Source organism: Odocoileus virginianus, chromosome 9 (genome assembly GCF_023699985.2).
Source record: "Odocoileus virginianus isolate 20LAN1187 ecotype Illinois chromosome 9, Ovbor_1.2, whole genome shotgun sequence".
Lineage (NCBI taxonomy): Eukaryota > Metazoa > Chordata > Mammalia > Artiodactyla > Cervidae > Odocoileus > Odocoileus virginianus.
The window spans coordinates 33,374,956-33,395,224 of NC_069682.1; the positions used below are offsets into that span (position 1 = coordinate 33,374,956).

Consider the following 20,269-nt stretch of genomic DNA (forward strand, 5'->3'; position numbering starts at 1 on the left):
TATTTCCTGTCATCCCTTTCTCCTCCTGCCTTCAATCTTTCCACCATCAGGGTTTTTCAAATGAGTCAGTTCTTTACATCAGGTGGCCAAAGTATTGGAGCTTCAGCTTCAGCATCAGTCCTTCCAATGAATATTCAGGACTGATCTCCTTTAGGATAGACTGGATGGATCTCCTTGAAGTCCAAGGGACTCTCAAGAGTTTTCTCCAACACTACAGTTCAAAAGCATCAATTCTTCAGTGCTCAGCTTTCTTCATAGTCCAACTCTCACATCCATATATGACCACTGGCAAAACTATAGCTTTGACTAGATGGTCCTTTGTTGGCAAAGTAATGCCTCTGCTTTTTAATATGCTGTCTAGGTTGGTCATAACTTTTCTTCCATGGAGGAAGCGTCTTTTAATTTCATGGCTGCAGTCACCATCTGCAGTGATTTTGGAGCCCAAGATAATAAAGTCAGCTGCTGTTTCCACTGTTTCCCCTGTTTCCCCATCTATCTGCCTTGAAGTGATGGGACCGGATGCCATGATCTTAGTTTTTTGAATGTTGAGTTTTAAGCCAACTTTTTCACTCTTCTCTTTCACTTTCATCAAGAGGCACTTTAGTTCTTCTTCACTTTCTTTTTATATACAGTAGTGTATATATGTTAATCCCAGCCTCCTAAGTTTTTCTAGTATTTCTGTATAGTGGAAACTCTTTGTGTCTGCTACAGTGGATCACTCCCAACCTCATGTTCAGTGGGTTTAATTAGTAGCTTGAAAGCAATGATGATGAGAGAGCGACAGCACAAAAATCAGCAAATGCTACCAAACAGGTCTTCAGGAATCATTTTGTTAATTCTCCAGACTTTTCTGGGCAACAAGCATGGAGAAAATGTTAATAATGGAGATTAAATTTTAAAATATATATCTGTTTTCATTGCATTGTCAATAATGCCATAAAATTGAGGAACTACTCTTGCAGTATTTAAAAACTGTTTTTCAATTTAATCAAGGAGAAGTTCACATAGTAGACCAACAAAGTATAGTTAAGGCAAATTTCTTACTCCTTAATGGAAATGAAAACATCTGGGAACTACACTCAGAGAGAACCCATTTCACAGGTATCGCCACACTCCTGATTATAAAGCATCTGAATAATGAAAGTCTCTCTTCCTTTCAAAAATTACATCTCACTCATTTCTTTCTTTCTTTCTTTTTTTTTTTCTCTTGCACCTGCTGTGTGGGTTGGGACTCCAGAACAATGTGAAATAATGGTAGTGTTATTTGGCATTCTTGATTTGATCCTTATATTAATATTTCTATTTTATCATTGAGAATGCTGTTTACTCTGGTTTTGGTAGATACTAGTTAGAAGTCTGGAATTTAATTTGAATACTTTCCTTCTCACTAATAGGAAACTTCTACAGCCTGTTCTTAGTAAAATTTCCTATTTGAAAAAAAATTCTTCCATTTTCTACAAATCTCTATTTTCTTTCCAAAATTTTATGACCATATGGATTCCAGAGTCCTTGCAGCATTTGGCACAGTCCCACCGTTAAACACAACACCTCTTTATGGCTCCTTGAAAACCTCGCCTAGACTCGTGTTTCTGCCTCCTCGACTGCCACGTCTGTCTTGCCCGCTGCACACGTGCCTTTATCCTCACCCCAAACCCAGCATCACTGCAGCCACTCCTGTCAAAGTCACAGAGGCTCTGTTTTGCCAGATCTAATGGTCCTCACCTCAGCAGCATTATTATTGTGCCCTTGACCTTCTCTCCTTGAATCTCTTTCTCTTCTTGGCATCTGGACACTATACTCTTCTGGACTTTTCTTTCTTTTTTTAACTATTTATTTATTTGATCCTGTCAGGTCTTAGTTGTGGCACTCGGGATCTTTGGCGAGCTTCCCTCTAGATGTGACACGTGGTTTCCAGAGTGTGAGGGCTCAGTTGTTGCCCTGCAGCATGTGGGATCTTGGTTCTTTCAACATGGATGATCCCTGATCCCTGCATCCCTTGCATCAGAAGGCGGGTTCTTAACCTCTGGATGCCACCAGGGAAGTCTGTGTTCTTGGCTTATCCCCACTTCATTATCCTCTACTTTTCAGTTTTCTTTACTTGTTCCTCTTCCTCTGCTTGGCCTCTAAACGCAGAAGGTCCTGCTATCCTGAGGGCTCAGTCCTTAGCCTTCTTTTCCATCTATTTCCATGACTTTGAGAGCATGATATTTGCTGATGATTCCCATGTTTAGATTTTCAGTGGACTCCCGTCTAGAGTATTCAAATACTTAACTCTTTTATCCATGTGTATGTTTCATCAGCATTTCAACCTTCACCAAGCCCAAACCATACACTCAGTCCTCAGCCCCTTCCCCACATCCACTTTGGAATCATTCTTTTCTGTTAGTGGTGCTACAAGTTGTTTATACCACAACCTAAGGCCTCACAACACAACCTGTCAGTAAGTACTCTGTTCTTCTCTTTTTAAAATACACCCTAAATCCAGCCCGGCTTCTCTCATAGCTCAGTTGGTAAAGAATCTGCCTGCAATGCAGGAGACCCTGGTTCAATTCCTGGGTTGGGAAGATCCCCTGGAGGAGGGAAAGGCTGCCCACTCCAGTATTCTGGCCTGGAGAACTCCATGGACTGTATAGTCCATGGGGTTGCAAAGAGTCAGACACGACTAAGCGACTTTCCCTTCACTTCACTAAATCCAGCCACTGCTCACCATCAATATCACTTCCCATTTGGTCAAGACCCCACTCCTGCCTCTTGTCTGGGGGCCACAGGAGCCTCTGAATCATCTCTGCTTTCATTCTTCCTCCATCCATAGCAACTACAGAATCAATATATATCTGAGGTATAATTGACATAGAACATTCCATTAGTTAATGATTTGCTATTTATGTATATTGCAAAATGATCACCACACTGCATCTAGTTAATATCCATCACCACACATAGTTAAATTTTTTCTGCTTGTGATGAGAACTTTTAAGATCTATTCTCTTAGCAACTTAATATACAAATAATTCATGTTGTTCTTTGTGCAAAAAGAAAAACAAGGAGACAATATTTTGCGGCATTCTGTTATACTTAGGAAAAAGAAATTCCAAGCTCTTTGGAGCCTCCCATCTGGCCCTCCACTCTCATCCTGCATCCCGCTCTGCCTTGCCCATCCCGTGTTCTCTGCACTAGGTTTCCTACAGTTCCTGAAACACGCTAAGCTCTTTCATGCCTCCAGGCTTCGCACTTGCTGGTTTCTCTGCCTGCAGTACTCTTCCTACAGAGTTTCCATGTGTCTGCTTCCTTCTTATCACTCTGGCCTCTCCTCAGAGAGCTTTCTTCTAACCACCTAGATCCAAATGACTACTCTTCCTCACTCCTGGCTTATTTCCTCAACCCACTGATCAGTATCTGAAATTACAGTATTTATTTATTTGGCTGTGCCAGGTCTTAGTTGAAACCTGCGAACCTTTGATCTTTGTTGTGGCATGCAAGATGCAGCCGCACATGGGATCTAGTTCCCTGAGCAGGGATTGAACCCAGTATTGGCAGAACAGGGTCATAGCCACTGGACCACCAGGGAAGCCATTACACTATTTATTTATTCATTTAATATGTTTATTGCCTGACTTTCTCCTTTGGAATATAAGCTCCATAAAAGTAGGGAACTCATTTGTCTCATGCCATGTTATATTCCCAGACCCTAGAACAGCACTTTATATACAGGAGAACACAATCCGTATTTGTTCAATGAAGGAAGGAATAAAGAAATAAATGACTCATTTGGTTATAAATGATAGATAACCCAACTGAAATAGGCTTAAATAAATAAAAGACTATATAGGTTCAAGAACTTGAAAAGTCCAAAGGTAAATGTAGTTTCAGGCTCACCTGGATCCAAGAGTTTATTAAGCATTGTCACTAAGTCCCCTTCTTTCCACCTCTTGGATATGTTAGTGTTAGACAGTGGTGCCTTCACAGCAGCAAGACACCAGCAGCATCTTCAAGCTCCCTCTTCTAGTTGACAATCACAGGAGAAAATGGTGATTTTTCTCTTTCCAACAGAGTCACAAGGTCCTGGAATTGAGTCTCAATGGATCTGACTGCACCATGTACCCTTCCCTGGACCAAACCCCAAGAAAAGTGATGCTCTAATCTTCAGGTCGGCAGGCAACTCGGCAAAGGTAACTCATGGGCCAAATCCAGTCTGCTTTCTGATTTTGTAAATAAAGTTTTATTGAAAAACACTTCACAATTCAATGTGTTTTGTCATAATGTCAGAGCTGAATATTTGAACAGAGATCATTTGGCCCATAAAGGGGCCATATTTGGGACACCTGAAATATTTACTATCAGGGGCCCACAAAAGAAAATGTGTGCCTGTTCTTCTAACTGGCCAGAAGGTCATTGAACCAACCCTAACCCTGGCTGGACAAGGCTTATGTGCTGTGAGTTTTCAATGTCCATTGCTGTGTATCAAACCACCACAACACTTCATGTGTTAAAGCAGTGATTTACTATTTCTCATAATTTGTGGATTGGTTTATTTTAGTTTCTATATAAATCTGTTCTCTTTTGTTCTTGATCAGACTCTCAAAAAGCTTTGCTACTTTGGGCACTTTTAAAGAAACATATTTTTTGTTGTTGTTGTTCAAAAGCACTTAAAAAAAACTATGTCAGACAAAAGCTGAAATTAATGAGTTTTTATAATTATTTGAGTTAAAAGTTTAGATAATATATTTTCCATATTCTGAGTTTTAGAATAATGAAATACAGCTCTGCCTTTTCCTCTGAGTAGTAATTTGACAACATTCATAGGTTTTATATCCAGGATTCTTGTTTTCATTTGTCTGTCAATATTCTGTAGTTCCATCTGCTTTCACATTCCCAGAGTCCTCTTATTTTCTGGCCTTTGGATGGCTGTCATCTCCCTGTTACTTTGCTGTTTGGGATTTTTTTTTTTTTTTTTTTTTTTGTGGTATCCAGTCTCCAAGAAAAGCTCCCAGTGATCTTGTTCTCATAGTCACATTCCTGCAGATTCCTCCCTACTTTGTATGAAAGTTAGTCTGTGTGACTAATAGAAGCTAGACTTCTGATGCTAGGTCATGAAATACACGGTGACTTCCACCTTGATCTTTGTTACTTTGTGAGGGAAGCCAGGTGCCTCACAAGGTCACTCAAGCAGCCTCCTGGAGAGGCCCTCGTGGTGAGAAACTGAGGCTTCCTGTCCTCAGCCATGGGAGTGAGCTTGGCAATCAGTCCTTCAGGTCCAGTCAAGTCTTCAGACAACTGTAGCCCTGCCTGACCGACATCTTGATTACAGCCTCCTAAGAGACTCTAGGCTGGAAACTGCTCCCTAATTCCCACCAAGCTGTGCCATTAAAAAAAAAAAAATCATTATTTTAAGCCCTCAAGTTTGCTACTCAACAGTAAAAAACTAATATAAGTTTGAAATACTTTTAAACTCAGATAGATTTTGAAAAGGAGCAAAAAAATGCATGCATTCTGTCTTGAACTGTAATCCCACTTTCTGTTTCACTTAAAATATTCCGTAGCTATTTGGACAAGATAGGTATTTCATAGGACTTCCCAGGTGGCACTAGTTGTAAAGAATCTACCTGCCAATGCAGGAGAAGCAAGAGACATGATTTTGATCCCTGGTTCAGGAAGATCCCCTGGAGTAGGAAATTGCAACCCACTCCAGATTCTTGACTGGGAAATCTCATTGACAGAGGAGCCTGGCAGGCCATAGTTCATGGGGCCACAAAGAGTTGGTCACGGCTGAGTGACTGTGCACACACACACATATATTTACAAAGAAAAAATTATTGAGAGAAATAGAGGTCCATAAAGAGAAAATATCAGTATTACAATTGCAAAAGATATTTTAACCCCTGTAAGTTTGTACATGGTTTGTATCACAGCAAATAAACACCCGGCATATGAACATAAACATAATAGGAAAGAACTTCTAAGTGAACATGTTGCTTGGCAACTAAAGAAAAAGAAACAAAACCTCAGTTTCAGTAAGACACCTCCCCATTATCTCAGAGTGGATTCGGTTGTTGTGGTGAACAGTCAAGTGTTTAGAGGGAAAACCCAAGTGTGTTTTCTTCTGTTCTATTTGGACCAAGTTTCTCTTATGTTTAATATTTTGAACTGGAACTTCCACTCACTTCTCCCTAAGTTGTTCTAAAACTTTGAGAATTCTTCCTCTTTCACTGTTTCCTGGTGATACCTGTGACAACCTTCACCCCTGCTCTCATCGCCCCCACCACTCAACACTCAGGAAGGTTTCTCCTAGCCCCAATTTATTTTATTTATGTATTTGAGTTCAGATACTCGAGAGGAACTCTCTGCCTTTTCTTTGTTTCTTAACAAAAATCAATTCCAGGTGCTTTCTAAGTATCTCTTGAAAAAAATGTGTCTGCATGGGTCTCTCTTCAAATGGAAAGTGTTTCTTTGAAAATGCTTGAAAAAAATCACATTCTAAGAAATGAGATTAAAGTTGTTTGTGCTGCCAAATTTTTAGCAGACTTTAGTTACATTATTTCCTGTGTTGTTGTAGTTTCAAAAATGTATCAAGTTGCAAAATAGAGCATCATAGAACTGCATGTAACTGTTTCCTGTTACTTCTGAGTGACAGATTTACTCCAGCTGAAAATTTATGATGTGTGTGCTAAACAGCACCATATAACTGCATAACTCAGGCATTAGAACAACACATTCCAGAATACTGGAATTTTAACACGTTGTGTTAAATTAGTAGAATTCGCACAGTGCGGTAAGCACAACCTTTGTAGCCAGCCACTCTTTGAATGAGTTCAAATCCTGGATGTATGTGTCAGCTGGTGGACATTTGGTGTCGTACTTTCTCTCTGCCCCAGTTTTCTCCTCTGTAAAATTGAATGATAATATGTATTTGCAGAGTAATATGAGGGTTAAACATGGTAACATATTATAAAATATAGGCTACAATTTAAGTGCTCAATAATGCTGATTTTATACACACACATGACATACTATGATAAAGTTTTCTAGCTATAATAATTCTAACAGGCTTATACTATTCATATTCTAAATTACTATTTAGGTTGTAAAATGTGTCTAAACTGCCAAGAAAAGCAAAACTGTAAAATAGTAACTTTAAAACTCCTATGCTTCAAAAAAATTTTTAATGATATCCTTTCAGTTTTAATTTACATCATAAATCACTTAAATGGAGTGAGGCTGGGATAGGGTTAGGACCGTCCTGTGGGAATAGATGGGAAATAGAAATACTGTGTCAAGATAAGCCACCTGTAATTTATTAATCACACCCAGACACACACCCAGACACACTTTTGACAAACTGGCAATACATGTGTCTCAGATATTGCCTAGGTTGCTTAAAACATGGTGCTAATGAAACCAAGATTTGCAGGTCACTTAATTTCTGTAAGAATAAAAAGTCCCCAGTGTCTTAGGGTAGCTGGAAAGAGAACTTGAGGAAAGGATAGATGGGGTAACCCAAGCCAGGACCACAGCTGAATAAACAAAGTCAATGGCTGCTCAATTAACAGTGAGTCAGTAGCACCGTACTCCTGTATCAAGGGAAGAACATATAATTCCTAAATGTCTAAAGCCTGGAATTAATGTCTGTGACCTCAGTAATACCAAGAGATGAATTGTGAGAATGAAGATTGTTCTCATTTTCTTGGTAAAGATAATATTTTTAAAGAAACAAACTGAAAATCACTTTTTGGGACATCATGTTTAGTTTGTATAGTCATTTTCATTGCAGGCTGATTTGCTAATAATATGAGTGAACAAGTCCAATTTAGGGAGTTGAACAGTGCAGTATGGTATTGAGTGTGTAGTTTCTTGCCTTACAATTCCTATTATGATTTTTAAAGTTACTTAAAATTGTTTCTAAAGACCTCCCCTGAGCTTGACATCAGGAACTTACAGTTGTACTTGGTTGAGGCCCCTGTTCTCAGTGGGATTAGCGTGGGGAAGAGAAGACGGAAGTTGATCAAAGGCAGGGTTCCCTCAGTGAGGATCTGGGAAGTGGGAGGGGTTTACATGAATTCTGAAGATGCTGCCCTCCATTCGGTCATTTATCAAACATTTGTTGAGCGCCTACTATATGCTGGGTCCTGAGCTGAGCAAAATTGCTGTGACACTGCCCACACTGAGCTGGTATTCTTGCAGGAAGACGGTAGGTAAACAAGTAAAAGAATGCATAGTTCCAAATTCGCATAAGTACCACAAAATGAATAGGGGGCTGTGCAGGAGAAGAAACATAGAACAATTTCAGATAAGGAAGGAAGGGATAGCATCTCTAAGGAAGCGGCCTTCTTAATGGAGGCCCAGAGGGAAAGGAGTCAGATATTTGATGAGGCTAGGAGATCATGTTCTAAGAGAGAATATCTCCCCTGAAGGCGTCCACGGAGGAAAGGGTTTGCCATGCTAGTGGTGGTATATACACTGTTGGCAGGGGTGGAATATAATAATCTAGGTGAAGAGTTGTGAGTGATGAGATTGGGGAAGTGAGGTTTTGATTGTACAGTAAAAAATGTGAATTTGGTGGTAGGTGTGATGGAAGTTATTGATTTAAGTAAGGAGGTAATGATTGAATTTATTATATTCTTACATGGTCACTGAGGTTGATGAGTAGAGAAAAGACGAAGGTGGACAAGAGTGGGAAGTAGAGAAATCAAATAAACATCTATGTTTTCAATAGCTTAGGACAAAGATGATGACAGCCTGAAACACGATGATGGCAGTGGAGATGGAAGAACCAATAGTTCTTGATAGGCTGAATGTGGAAGCGAAGAGAGGGAAGAAGTAAAAATTACTCCCAGGTTTCTGATAGGATATAATTAGGCAGTTGGAGGTGGCTAAGATGGGGGAGAAACAGGTTTGGGAAGGAAATCAAGAGCTCGGTTCTGGAGCTAATGTGGTGAGCTCCCCTGCTGGGTCTGCATAGACGTGCTATTTTCATCTGAAGCGTCTGGGACTGGGTGGATAGTTCCACATCTTGTCAGCCCTAGAAACAGATTGCCTCTCCAATCTTATGCTCACTCTTTGAGGAGAGCCTTTCCCTCTCCAGTTCTTTATTCCAACCACATCTATTCTTCGATCTCCTTGAAGCCTCCACTTAAGAAACCTTTGACTTTTCTGCTCAGTTCACCTGTTTTCTTCTGGTCAAGCTTGGCTCCTACCGAGTCAGCAGATTAACAACATGACCCACTTTCTCAGTAACCCTCTTGGTCCCCAGTGTTCTTTTTCTTTCAGGTTGTGCAAACATTCATTCAATACATTTTTGTAGAGTACCTTACCTTAGTGGGAAAGTCAAGGTTTGTTTTATTCATAAAATCAGAGACAGTCTCTGAAAAACTTGGAAGCTTGATGCTTCCAAGCATGTTTTCCTTCAGTTTGAAAGGGAAAAACTTCAGGATAGTTTCCATTAGATCAACAAGGATAATGCTGGGATCAGAGGCCTGGGAGGAAGTGGAGAGATGGCTTAAATTAACCTGTTCTTCCATGAAATGAGGTCTTTTGGAAGCAGTTCTAAGAGAGCTTACTGGAGCCATGAATGATAGTTTGCCAGCCCTGTAGAATCTAGAAATCCAATTGAATTGATCAAATTCTATATTTGGATGAGGTCCTCAAGAGATACCCAGTTATACTTTTTTCCTTGACCTTTTTTTGGATCGTTTTTCTCTTTGTTCTTCAGGTGTGTCCTTTCTTTCTAAGACTGGTTAATTTCTAGTGATTTGTGTTCAGATTCACAGACCCTCTCTTCTTCTTCACTGGCAGTGAAGCCTACCCAGGAAGCTTTCTTCATTCCAGATAGTACACTTGTCAGCTCTAGAGTTTCGTTTGGGCTCTTCTTCCCCTTTTCCTTCCCTCCCCTTCTTCTGTTTAAATTGTAGTTTCCACTTCTTTTCTGAGATTCTCCATCTCCATTCTCACTCATTATGCCCATCTTACCCTTTATATTTTGGAATTTATAATATCTGCTTTAAAATTCAAACCTGATAATTCCAACATCTTAGTCATTCAGAATATATTTCTACTGACTGATTTTTCTTTTAAGTATGGATTACATTCCTCTGGCTCTTCACATATATAGTAATTTTTATGGTATACAGGGCATTATAGATGACACATTGCAGACACTTCAGAATCTCTTATATTCCTTGAAGAGTGTTGACTTTTGTAACTGCAGGCAGTTATATTACTGAATGATCTATTTTAACTTGTGGAGTCTTGATTATTTAGGGCATGTCTGTTGATGTTTTGCTCTTACTCCTGGGGTGAATCCCTCAGTCCTGGGACATAGCATCTACTTGTCAGGAAGAGCCCTTCTATGGTTTCAAAAAAACAAAAACAAAAACAAAAAACAAAACCCTGAGATGTCTACCAAACTCCTCTAATTCAGTAGGTTTCAAAATTCTGGACTTTGTTTGCTTTTTGGTGGGGATGGCTAGAATCTCTGTTCAACTTTCTGTCTTGTGTCTTTTGTTTTCTGAAGACATTTTGCAGTCCACCCAATGTATGCACAGTTTGAGTCGTTAGAGGGTTTGAGAGGGTTTATATTCAGACTCTGGGGCCTCCTCCTTCGTGGCTCCCTTTGTCCCAGGGTTTCCACCATCAATATCCAACCACTCAGCCATGCCACTCTCCTTCTGTCCATCAGTCCAGTAAGTCCACGGCTTTCTTCTTGACTCCCAGCCACCTTTATACTGCTTGAAGCTTTCACCTGACTTCTCCCCAGTGCCTTCAAATCATTAAAAAATTATTTGAGAGTTTATAATTGCTTTATCAAAAATAAGGCCAGCACAGTACAAGCTACTCCACTCTTATCAACAGTAAAACCCACAGATAGCATTCTCATTGGTGAGTGCTAGCAGATGTGTTTGGCGGATGCAATGTGGTACATGTTGGGAAGCTATTCACAGCACCTGGCTTCTTGTCTCATTCATCCTCATATCACCTCAAAGTAGGGAGAAAAGAGGAGTTATCACTCTTCTCATTGTACAAAAGCAAAACCCCTAATAAAGAGAAGGGGAGAAAGTGCTTATGATCAGAGTATTTTAGCCAATGGATTGAGAGTGGGCTGTAAACCTTCACATTTATTTTGTTCTTGTTGGTCAAGGTTCAAATCAGTACAGCTATGAAAGCAAAAAAGTTGTATAGACGTGTGCATGCTCTCAGTTACAGCAAAACTTCATTGTTTCAGATGCTACTTTTTGGTGATTTAAAGTACAAATGTGATTCAATTTTGCATTGTCTATTAAAGAGTTTTGCAACTGAAAAACAATTAGAAATAGTAAAAGAATATACCAAACTGGTTGGTTTTAAAAGTAACACACAAAATAAAAAACTTTCCTAAACTCAGAAAAGAAGATGAAAATATCAAGTAAGAGAGACAGTGTTCACCCAGTCACAACAACAAACCAAAAATGTGAAGCACTTAGGAATAAACTTAAGGAGGAAGTATTCAAGGAATACTGAATTGCTTTGTGATTCAGTTCAAGGCAGTATTCAAGGCTGAATATTATCTAAATTGATAGATATCCCAATCAATTGGAGGAGATGGAGCAGGCCAGATGACTTAGGTTAGGCTACAGATTATTAAGAGGTTCAAGGAGTAGCCAGAGTCATTTTGGAAAAGAACAGAAAAAATGAACAGTATCCCTTTATAATACATTTTAACATATGGTATAATAAATGTAAAATATGATACACTACAGTGGTTAAAATAGTGTGGTAACATAAAAAATACACTGGTTAAAACTGTGGTAATTAAAATAAATACAGTAATGGAAAAGAACACAGAGTCCAGTATACATAAAAGTTTAGTATAAAAAGATATTTCAAATCAGTGCTGCATTGTATTTGGACAAATGGAAAGCCATTATACAGAACTGGATTTATACTTTATTCTTTGTACCAAAATAAATTCCAGCTCTATAGAAAATGTAAAAACTAAAAATAGAACTATGAGGTATTTAAAAAAAATGGGGCAAAATGTTTATAATTATGGAAGTCTTCCAATGGAGGAGAAAAGCATAGAAACCTTACTTCTTTTCAGTAGGAAAATAAGATCAAAACTATGAGTTTCTCTATTTGGAATAGAAATCAACTTTAATCAAAATGTAGTTAAGGAAAAATCTCAAGGTGGAAGCATTTTTATTTTTATTTTTTTCAGGAATGACTGTGAGTAAACTTCTGACACTCAAAGAGAAAAACCTGAGACTCCTACCAGGACTTTATAAACTTATAGACTTCATCCTTGTCATATTAAAATTCTGCCTGACTGGGAAAAAAGGAACAGTAGGAATAATGTCCAGTTTTAAGGAGTTTATACGTTTAAGAACTATAAAACAGGCCTTCAAGAATAATTATTCTATACTTCTGAAGATGTGAATTTGAACACTGAACCTCTTTATTGCATGTAAGTGAAAGTTCTAATCAGTTTCACTTATTTTTATCTCTTATTTAAAAATTCCAAAGTAGATCCAACAGAGATGACATTTTTTATTAAGCAGGCATCAAGAGTCTATTCTATTATTAATGAGGCCCTAGACGTTTAAGACAAATAAGAAAAGCCTTCATGGTTCCCGGGACAGAACAACAGTGTGTGTGAGGACAGGCACGTCTTTACTGTCATTGAATGTGGACAGAGACCACGTCAATGTCAACAACTGAAAGATACAAAGGCATTTCCTTGTTCACCAGGTCAGGGGGACGGAGGGAACCCCAAGCCAAGTGCCGTTTATTTCCTCTTATCTTATAAGGAGTTATTATCTGAGCTATTTTTGGTCCATGGAGCTCTTCCAATCACCTCTATTCTGTGCAACACAATCAGCCAAGGCCGGGCCAGGGCACAATGACTGCCCTGTGCTGAGCTTCTAGGCTCTGGTCTGGGAATCAAAGTTTCACTTGGGTCTTGACTTGAAAAACCATGTTCTGAATCGTGTCCCTAAATAGTCAAGTGTGATTCACCCCCATTGGTAAAAATAGAAACCTCACTGGAACAATGGGAAATGGGTTAAACTGCTTCTGTCAAATAAATAACGAAATACATTAAGGCTCCAATGAATCTGTAAGTCTGAGTCTTTAAAAATCATGAAATATAAAATACAAGTTTTTAATTCTCTTTATCCCACCCTTCTCAAAGGATTGGAGAAATTTTTTACTGAGTTACTACGCTGATCTGCCAGATTTCCTTATTATGGTCAAACAAGAAAGACAAATATTTTTTTTTTCTAGCTGCAGATATTTTTCATTCTTCTGCTGACGACAGTCAAATGGATATGAAATAAGCCAGGTAAAATGTAGAACACTTGTATTTTTAAGGTGTCTTTCCAAGGCATTTTCTCCCATTTGAATTAAATCATTTTTTAACCTTTTTGGCAAGTTGAAATCAAAACCTGAGTGGCCCTAAGGCGCTGCCTTGCTCCTAGTTTGGGCTGCGCTGCACGATGAGCTATTTTTACTGCCGGCTGGGAGCCATCTGGTTTTCTCTGTGAAGGTTCACGACGGGATTTTTCAGAGCAGCCAGTCACATGCCCTCTTTCCCCAAGTCCAGGCTGGTGACCTGGAGAGGAATGTGTGCGACACTCGAGCATCTCCAGCCTCGTTGTCCTCTTGCTGTTAGCTGATACTCATGGTCCTCAGGGCTGAACGCTGGGCTTAGCGGCTACCAACCGGCACTTAAGTCCCGTTTGTACAGTCAGTGCTGACGTTTGTAGGCAGAGCTGGAACTGGGGTTTACAAAGCGCCTGGTAAATCACCTGGCATTTACCATCATGGTGGGATAAGGCACCCCCCACCGCCTCCCGCCCCATCTCATTTTCGGCCTTGTTTCTGGGATCAGTGCGCCAGAAGAATGTGAAGGAACCGAGTGCCTTGTGACGGTAAAAATATGCTGTGGACAGACATTAGCAAAATATCCGGAGCAAACTTATGGGGAAGAAGAACTTGCCTCATTCTGCTCCAACAGCCTCAGGCAGGGCGCTGTCACACTTCTCTAGGAGCGAGCATTCCTGGGAGCTGCGGTGACTGTCACCCCACACCCCAGGAAAGCCTTGCTAGTGATCTGGACTCTTTTGTTGGTCTTTTTCGTTTAAAAAATTGCAACTGAAGTGTGGCCTGTCACCATTTGGAGAAGTGTAAGTTTCTTTACCTTTCAACACCTTTCAATTCAATGACTATTTATAAGGTGCCTGGAGGACCTACCCAGTCTCTGCACCTCTGACCTCTCACGTTTCCAGACGACAGCACCAGCATGGAGGAAAGCTACCCCCCTTCTCTGCAAGATAAACAGAGTTCTTTTCATTCTGCCAGACTGCTTTAGGTCCTAGGGTGTTTTGGTGACAGTACCTACTAGAAGTGCAGAAAAAAAATCCCAGTAATTAATATGGGATTATACAAATGAAAATAATAGGTTTTCATCGACCCAAGAAAATTTTTCTGCATCATCACATCCCCCAAAGTCTTTGGTGTCCAGCTCTAGAATGGATGCTCACAGCCAGACAGCACTGGGTTAGGACAAGCCTCCGAGACTTAGAGGGTCAAGGTCGGCTGTGTCCTATGTGGACTTCATTGCTACACAGCAGATTTTTCCCTTTAAGGATTTTCTTAATATTGGTCCGAACTATTCCTCACCCCCTGGTCATATTTTCTTACTAATTGCTTCTACCACTTATTCAATGACTTCTTTCAACTACCAGCCAATGGTATTGACCCTGTCCATGAGGCAAACCTTCACTTAAAACCACTCTATGCAGTTGTTAAGAACACAGGCTGTGATGTCAGCTCCATCACTTAGGAGCCGTGGACAAGTCATGTAACCTCCCTGAGCCTCAACTCTCTTGTCTATAAGAAGGAATAAAAATGATAATACCTACTTCACAGGGTTATGATGAGGATTAAAATAATCCTGGGGTCTATAAACCAGTGTATGCCTGTGAACTTGAATGGGGTAATTAGTTACATCTAGCCCATCAGTTTTTCAAAATTTTGGTATCATTAAGCATGTCACTGGATCTTATTATTTAATGTGTTAAGAAAAAAAAAACCACTTTGATTATTATATAATTTTTATTGTGTCAGCAACAGTCTCAGTATATTTTTCTCTTTTAAAAAACTATTTATTTATTTTTGGCTGTGCTGGGTTTTCATTGCTACTCAGGCTTTTCCCCAGTTGTGGGGGCAGGAGGCTGCCCTTTAGGTGTGGGGCATGGGCTTCTCATTGCGGTGGCTTCTCTTGTTGTGGAGCACAGGCTGTAGGACACTCAGGCTTCAGTGCCTGTGGCTCACGGGCTTAGCTGCTGCAAGGCATGTGGGAACTTCCCAGATCAGGGATCAAACCTCTGTCCCCTGCACTGGCAGGCAGATTCTGTTTCTCTTGGGTCCCATCCCTGGTAAGCTCCACTAGACAGCCAAGAAAAAGCAAAGATTCCTTGAATTAATACATGTGCTGAGTATTTACAGTCATTCCTGGCACAGAATAATCATGATATATTTGTTCAATATTATTATCTCATTTAATTCTCACAATAATGGCTAAGAGGTAAATATGGCCATTATAATCTGCTGGAACATATGCTTATGAAGGCAGGGATTGTCTTTCTGTTTTGTTCATTGTGTATCCCCAGAACCTAACGGGTATCTGGCACATAGTAGACAGTCAACAGGTATCTGTTTAACAAACGTCCAGATCCCAGTTTTGCTAGTCATGGCTTGCAGACATAGTGCAGTCTAAACAAATTCTTTAAAAAACAATTTTATAGAGAAAACTTAATCTGAAGGTTAAGAGTGACAGTTGAGGGTTTTGACTTTGACACATGGCAGACAGGTTTAATTGCCAGCTGTGCCAATTATCAATTATCTAAATTTGGGCAATTGAGAATTCCCAGGCAGTCCAGTGGTTAGGACTCCAAGCTTTCACTGCCGAGGGTGTGGGTTCAATCCTTGGTCAGGGAACTAAGATTCCACAAGCCATGTGGTGTGGCCAAAATAATAATAATAATAATAATGGGGGTAATTAACATAATCAATCTAGCCTCCGTTTTCTCGTCTAAAAAATAGAGATAATAATATATATCCCATGTGTTTACTGTGAGGACTGAATGCCAGAATCTAGGTAAGGTATTTAAAAGGTATTCACTTTTTCTTTTATTTAACATGGAGCAATTTAGATATACAAAACACTAGCATGAAAAGATCTTTCTCATTTGGTATCTATTTTTAGACCTGTAATTAACCTTTTACTGGTTTTCCAAAACAGTCTGCCCCAAAGATATATTCTGGTCTCTCTCTTTTGTGGGATAGAAAATTGCTTACATATTTGAAACATCAGCTTTTTTTTTCTGACTTTGATCAGCATCATTATGGTTTGAAACCTTCCAGATTCAAGTTCAGGATGGGTATAGGTCTGAGAGTGGTGAACTTCCTGGGTCCTCCATGGGAAGGAAGCTTCTCTGAGCAGAGTGTTTAGGATGGGCACTGGTTTTGAGGGGATCCCAGGGCCAGCCTCTCCCTTCTGGGATGCAGGATGCTCAGGGAGCTCTCTGTTCCCAGGATCACATCCGGTTACAGTGAAGGGAATGAGCTGTACCTAGGGCCATTCCCAGGTCCTTCCTTTGAAAGGAACCACTGTAGAACATAAATACATACACACACACACACACACACACACACACACCCCAAAAGACACATTAGAATTTAAACATGTGGAAACAGATGATCTGAAATAGAAATTAATGGAAATTAAATAATTATTTTCAATTACTGAATAAAATACAACTGTACATCCACAACTGTGAAGCAAAGACTTGGACCCTACCCTGAATATTAAGAGCACGTAAGGGGAAAAGGGTATGAAATGAATTTGCAATAATTTCAACATGACCAGCTCCTCTATCTGTAAGCAATTGGTAACTTCAATAGTTGTATTCATTTTTTAAGTAGGCTTATTGTAAGTTTCCTCTTTCTTGCTAGTCTTGTAAAAAATAAAAGTAATTTCAATGATTTTAGTCTTTTTTCCTCTACCAGATTAATTTTCCTAAAATACCATTTTCCTCAGATGTGAAAAAGCTTTAGCAATTTCTTTTGGCTTTCAAAACTGATCCAAATTTCTCAGCCTGGCAATCTGGGTTATTCCATGGTTGTCCAACACTTCCAGACCAAAATTTTCTGCTTCAGCTGGAATCCTCATTTTCCCCCAAACTTATATTCGTACTCCTGCCTTGAACACCTTAACCATAGGAAATTCCAAAGGAAGTCCCTCCTCCAAGCCCCTCCGCCCGCCTCTCCCTCAATTAATTTCTTTTCCTCCAATGTGTGCTGATCTCTCACACTTTCCTCCTCCAGAGACTCTAAGTGACTCCTTAGTAGACCTGTCCCAGGTGTGACTGGAAGAAGCAAACACTGGATCCCCACAGAACCTTCAACAGCGCATTGTCCTTTCCTGAGGCAAAGAAGGGCACCATGAGGTTAATTTGGGTGGATAAATGTGAAGTTTTATGAATGGCGTCTTCAATTTTCAGATATTTAAATACCCTCTCTGAATTCAGGTCCTTAATTACTTCCGTGTGAGTGAAGCGAGTGCAAGGCGCTCAGTCATGTCCGACTCTTTGCCACCCCGAGGACTATACAGTCCATGGAATTCTCCAGGCCAGAATACTGCAGTGGGTAGCCTTTCCCTTCTCCAGGGGATCTTCCCAACCCATGGATCTAACCCAGGTCTTCCGTATTGCAGGCGGATTCTTTACCAGCTGAGCCACCAGGTTACTTCCGTGTAACCAAATATAATTCATAATGCAGCTTACTTAGAACATACAATCTCATTCTGAGTAAATAAATAAAGTCAGCAAAACTTTTTCAAGGAAAAATGTCTTCGAAAGGGATTTCTAAAGCTTCATCATGTTATATTTAGAAACTGGTTCTTTAGTTAATAAGTAAGCCAGAAAGATAAAGACCATTATAGTATACTAACACATATATATGGAATTTAGAAAGATGGTAACGATAACCCTATATGCAAAACAGAAAAAGAGACTCAGATGTATAGAACAGACTTGTAGACTCTGTGGGAGAAGGCGAGGGTGGGATGTTTCAAGAGAAGAGCATCGAAACATGTATATTATCTAGGGTGAAACAGATCACCAGCCCAGGTTGGATGCATGAGACAAGTGCTCGGGCCTGGTGCACTGGGAAGACCCAGAGGGATTGGGTGGAGAGGGAGGTGGGAGGCGGGACCGGGATGGGGAATACATGTAAATCCATGGCTAATTCATTTCAATGTATGACAAAAACCACTAAAAAAAAAAGTTTATAACTTTTAAAATAAATTTTTAAGTAAATTTATTTTAATTAATTAATTAATTTTATAAATAAATTTATCTATTTATTTATAAATTTATAAGTCATAACCTGCTTCATGAAATACAGTTTTTTTTTTGGTGAAATATAGTTTTAAAAACACATTGTCTACAGATGGTGTTTATCTGGATTTGGTGTCACTTAAGCAGGGAAGTGAAAAAAAGACACTTGAGAAAAAGACACTGTTTCATGTCCCTGCACACAGAGATGGAGGACTGTGTATCTTTAAAACATTTTATTTATTATTTCATTTTTATTGTGGCTGTGCTGGGTCTTCGTTGCCGTGTGCAATGCATCTAGCAGGGGCTACTCTCGAGTTGAGACGCACAGACTTCTCACTGTGGGGCCTTCTCTCATTGCAGAGCGTGGGCTCTAGGGCATGCGTGCTCGGCAGCTGCAGCTCACGGGCCTAGTTACTCTGGGGCATGTGGAATCTTCCTGCTGAACCCATGTCCCCTGTACCGGAAGGCAGATTCCCAACCACTGGACCACCAGGGAAGTCCGAGGACTTTGTATCTAAAAGCACCTTCACGTGAACATCCTGTGACCTTTCAATAGAGAATCCCAACTTGGTAGGTGATCCATGTAGGGAAGAAGGAACTGGGTTATCACAGGAGAGACTCAAGATCAGTGAGGTCATCCTGCACACAGTGCTTTGATGTGTTTTCCCACTTAACGATCCTAATACCTCGGCACCACGAATGTTGTTATCCCCATTGTTATGGTTAAAGGCATTGCAATTATAGGCTCAGTGCAAGAGTCGGATTCTTTATTTCAATCCAAGGTAAACAAGATGACGATTACCTGTGACAGAATGCCCACTCTGTTGGGAGAATTATATACAAGGAGGCATGAAGGTGAATGCAAGCTTGCCACAGCTCTAAGTAGATGACACATTGTCATAACAGAGGCACTCAGAGTGACAGCATATGGTCATGTGGCTTGGGCAGCACACAGGCAAACATGGGTATCACATGTTTGCAACTTTTTTTATTCTTGGCAGGTGGCACTGAAGTGTCTTGTCCTACCAAAAGCAGCATATTGCAGCAAATTTCCAGCAAATGGAAATGAAGCATCTCAAGGAGGGATGTCTTTTCCTAATCTCTACCAAGGTGCCAATGGGTTGGCGGAGTCAGGCATGACAGCTCTTCCTCCCTTCAATCGTTGATGATCCCAAGCCTCTCCTTGGGGGTCTGCATCACCCTGATCTCCCTGCCTCTGTATCAATGTGGCAACACTTCCATGGTTTCCATCACCATGAGCCCTTGTAGACTTTCTTAAAATAGTTTTTTTTTTTTTTTTTTTAAGTTAAGGAATTGTATTTAGAAGTCTTGAGTGTTGGGGGACGACATCATATTTTTTTTCAGAAGCCAGTTTTTAAGAATCTTGATTTCATAAAGTTTTGTAATCAACAGAAGAGTTTTGCTAGCATGTCAAATGGCAAATGCAAATAGCAAGGATGCTGCTGCTTTGTTTTGGAATGTCTAGCCTTGAAGTTTTAGGATATTGACTTTATCAGCTAATATACAGAATACATATACATGTATTGGCTTCTCAGGTGGGTCAGTGGTAAAGAATCCTCCTGCCAACGCAGGAGACACAGGAGATACAGGTTCAATCTCTGGGATGGGAATATCCCCAGAGGAGGAAATGGCAACCAACTCCAGTATTCTTGCCTGGAGAATCCCATGGACAGAGGAACCTGGTGGGCTACAGTCCATGAGGTTGCAGAGTCAGACACAACTGAGCATGCACATACACATAAATATAATCTCTCAAAAATAAACTTTGCTTTTTAAAATTAATTTTTATTGGAGTATAGTTGCTTTACAATGGTTGTATTAGTTTCTGCTGTGCAGCAAAGAGAATCAACTCTATCCCCTCTTTTTTGGATTTCCTT

At 40.0% G+C, this 20,269-nt stretch overlaps 1 long non-coding RNA gene across 1 annotated transcript; it reads left to right on the forward strand.

Moving 5' to 3' along the window:
• The first annotated feature begins 4,306 nt into the window (after nucleotides 1–4,306).
• Nucleotides 4,307–13,392, forward strand: LOC110150844 (uncharacterized). Its single transcript, XR_002317872.2, has 3 exons — nucleotides 4,307–4,433; nucleotides 12,188–12,433; nucleotides 13,160–13,392. It is a non-coding gene; the product is annotated as an uncharacterized lncRNA (long non-coding RNA).
• Nucleotides 13,393–20,269: the final 6,877 nt, after the last annotated feature.